The sequence below is a fragment of the Cibotium barometz genome, chromosome 3 (genome assembly GCF_041138505.1).
Source record: "Cibotium barometz isolate CiBa-2024 chromosome 3, ASM4113850v1, whole genome shotgun sequence".
NCBI lineage: Eukaryota > Viridiplantae > Streptophyta > Polypodiopsida > Cyatheales > Cibotiaceae > Cibotium > Cibotium barometz.
The window spans coordinates 44,851,095-44,855,395 of NC_141048.1; positions in this window are offsets into that span (position 1 = coordinate 44,851,095).

The following is a 4,301-nucleotide window of genomic DNA, read 5'->3' on the forward strand; positions in this document are numbered from 1 at the left end:
CCACATAAGAATCACCACACAAGTACTCAAAATCATGCAAATACAAACCACAACGTAGGGCGCATGTGAAAAATCCCCAAATACACGAAATCGGCTCAATGCACGTGCAAATACTCTCCTCGAGGCTCACCACACATGAACAAACCTCAAAATTACCACGTTGTGCATGAACAACCTCCTCAAGGCTATGTGAACAAACTCAATCATCACGTATGAATAGCCCAAATCCATGTGGTAGATGAATAACTAGTGTGGAAGGAAAGATTAATGGTCTAGGGTATGTGAATAAAGAGATCAAAAGGGTGAATGGAGGGTGGACCAAAGGGAGTGCAAAAAGACCAAAGGAAAAAAGAAACCCTAAAGGTTAAAAGTTCAAAAGAAAAAAACTTCTCTTTTTCCCTCATGTTGGCGTCCATTCCTCCTTCTCCTTTCTTCATAGGCTAGCAGTAAACCCCTAAGAGCTTTGAAGGCTCAATGATGGTGGATCCTCCTCTTTTATTTTATTTTTTTGACTCCGTTTGCTGAGCCTAAAAGGCGATGAGGCTCCTTTTGTTGTAGTTTTTTAAAAATAAAATTGTTGCTACCCACCACGACAAAAATGCTTAAGCTAGCCAATGGCCCGCACTGGCACTCCGCTTGTTGCTAGGTGTTGCAGTGTTTTTCTAAGCCTTTTTGGTGAGCCTTGATCGCGTGATTGATGATGCGAGCTGGCGAGTAATTCTGTACTCTTTTTTTTTGTAATACGAGATTTTTATTTGTACCAAGCAGTGTCCTTACGGATGAGAGCTGAAAGTAAGGCTCGATCACGAGACCTTACCCCAAACACACACACACGCTTCACCAATTGCTTAGGGCAGTGCTGGTAATTGTGCACTTAATGCTATAAGTCATGGTGCGCTTGCACCTCCATAAGCAAAGCTGACCATCGTGCACTTGCACCTCCATAAACGAGGCTGACCATCGATCGTGCGCTTGCACCTCCATAAGTGAAACTGACCAAGAGCTTCCTCCCTCGCAAGGTCACCGTTTTCTACTCCCCAAAATGCACAGCAGAAAACCTCTTTGCAGCAGGTTGCCCCTCCAGCTCCATAAGCGAAGCTGACCATCGTGCGCTAGCGAAACTGACCAAGAACTTCCTCGGCTCCCTCGCAGCAAGGTCACCATTTTCTACTCCCCAAAATGCACAGCAGAAACCCTCTTTGCAGCATGTTGCATGTTGCACCTCCAGCTCATCACCCTCTCGCCATGCTTGGAAGACTCTCGTCTGAATGTCTACCAAACTCCCAAGTTCCGAGCTAGCGAATATGCTCCAGTTCACCACCTCTGATCTTAGTCCTGCTTCTTCGTGGCATGCAAGCTGAAAGAGCGAGAGGAATCTGTACAAGCTGACGGGCAAAGCCAGAGGCTGCGGGACAGAACCCCCAGTTGCACGTAGAGCATGTATATTTGCCTACACATCCACACAGCCCATGTCCTGCAGCAGGTGCATGACAGCTGAGAGGCGTATAGCCCATGTCCTGTAGGTGACAGTTGAGAGGCGTATAACTGAGAACCATATAGCTCGTGTCGTAGGTAATAGCTGAGAGGTGTATAGCTGAGAGGCATATAACTGCTCCTGCTCCCAGTTTGCTGATGCCACAATTGAACTTTGCCCAGCACTCTGAGCTTAGGAAGCACTCCCAGTTGGCTTGCTTCATCGAGGTGGATTAGTAGGTGTTAGCCCTCTCCTCCACTACCTCCCTTCTGTCATGCTGGATGGTCCTCCATCTTGCAGCATTCTATTTCTAAGGCTCAACAGCCATTCATCATAAGTTATAGAGGAGAAATGAGAGAGATGCCTTGTAAGCATTTCTACCATTCAGATTGCATCTTGCCATGGCTGGCCCTGCCCAACTCTTGCCCACTCTGTCTTGCCAGGATATGCCAATGGATGCTTTATTAGGTTTTGGTACTTCACAAGATGATAACAATGTAGATAAGCCTAGTTCAACAAGAATAATGTCAGAGAGAGAATAAAAAATGATGCACAATTCTGCTTCTTAGGATGTATTCAGACTTTGTATGTTCTCATACACATCTTAGGTGGTTGCCTTTGGGCATCATCACTACATCCTTGATTGTTTCCTTTATCTCTCTTACATCCTTGTGCCTTTACAAATATATGTATGCCTTTGATCATCAATCTTTTTGCAAGCATACTTGGAATTTGTCTTTCAAACCAGAGGGCTGCTATAGCTCAATGAAGAAACCATGTGAGCTTGCTGTTGTTGTCAAGAGTTGCTTGGTTATTTGTAATAATGTTAGTCTTTGCCTACTGTTGTCAAGACCCTTTGATGTTCCCTTGGCCAACTAGGTTAGAAGACCCCTCCTATGCTACCTAGCTTGCTGTAAATCCTTGAAGGCTCTACCAACCAATTAATGGTTTGGTAGTCTCTCCCAACAGCCAACACAACTCAAGCCTTATGATGTACATAGCATATTGGCTAGTGCCAGTGGTCTAGGTTCAACTCCCAGTGAGGCTTTAATCTTGATTAACAACAAACAGTTGTAGCAAGAATCCACCTCATAGGTCATACATTCATCATTGGTTACCTAGTATGCATCATTTTTTACATGGATTTAAGTCACCATGTCATGCATACATCAACTTTTACATCAAACTGTCAATCTTACTTACATTCCAACAAACTATGAAATTGTTTTGCTTAATAATCTTGTCCTCTTTGCATCAAAATTAGTATATAGCTTGATCAATCTTTGTTGTAGAAGTGTGTTTAGCATTAATCTTTGAAATAATAACACTAATCTGTGATAAGACCTTGATTTTGCATAAATCTGAAAAGATTTAACAATTTTTGCACACTTTCTAGCTCAAGAACTTTATCATTTCATTGTCGTTCTCTGTAATTCACTGCTCTTGAAGCTTTCACAATTTCTTTGCAATTGTTATGCAATCTTTGTCAAAAGTTATCCAGATTCACTTAATCTTTCACCAAACATCATTGTCTTTAAATTTGTTGCTTCTTGAGCAAGCCTTAGTTACACAATATTCGAGAAACATGAAATGAAGTTAAAGTTTGTGCACTTACTCCAAGATTTGTTGAAAACTTGATTAATCTTGAACTGCACTAAAGTCTACACTAAAATCTATTCGAAAATGCAATGAATCTATACTCAACACAACACTCTACAACTCTGCAATAATAATCTGAGAACTCTACACAATAATGTGAATATTCTGCATAGTAATTTGAAAACTCTGCACACAGCAACCTTGATTTTCTACACAGTGATCTTCTTCTTGCAAAAAAATCAAAGATTTGGTAATCTACAGTCTTAATCTTGAAGAATAAGGACTTTAAGGATTGATATTTGAGATTGTAGGCTCTCTAAGCAAGCTAATGCAAGAAAATCCCTCAATATTGGTTATTAAAATTCTTTGCAATCCCTAATCCAAAAATTAGGCATATTAAGAAATTCAAGAAATCCAAGAAGTTAAAGAAAATCAAGATAATCAAGGGATAAAGTGGTTTAAGGATTCTGAAAAGTCATTAATACTCAAAAATGATTAATACAATTCTGATTGCTAATCTTCTCAAAACAAGAAATTAACAAATCTGAAAACTATGTAAAAATCAATTCTAAAAATGATTAACACTAATCATGATCAAGAAAATACATTTGTGAAAACTGAGTTAACAGTAATCCATAAATGATTAATCTCCTAATCAAAGCATTAAGATCTAAAACTATAGATCTGATACTAATGAAAGAAAGTAACATCTAGGTTAGTCTTGGAATAGCCTAATTAGCTTGGATTAGGAAGAGCTTGAGAGATTAATACTAAGGAGTGGCTAAAAAGGTATGTATCCAAAAGTCAAAGGTTCAAAAGGTACAATAATCCTAGAGCACATGTGTTTTATAGTCCCGAGGTCCATGTGCCCTAATCGCACATGTAAATGATCCTAAGCCCATGTGCGTAACCATTCCCTTCTAACAGTAATCTAAAAATTATTAGTCTCCTAATCAAAGAATTAAGATCTAAACCTAGAGCTCTGATACCAATGAAAGAAAGTAACATCTAGGTTAGCCTTAGATTAACCTAATTAGCTTGGATTAGAGAAAGCTTGACAGATTAATACTAAGGAATGGCTGAAAAGGTATGTATCCAAAGGTCAAAGGTTCAAAAGGTACAATAGTCCAAAGGTCAAAGGTTCAAAAGGTATCTATCCAAAGGTGAAAGATTCAAAAGGTACAAAAAGGTTTCAAAAGGTACAATAGTCCTAGAGCATGTGCCTTTT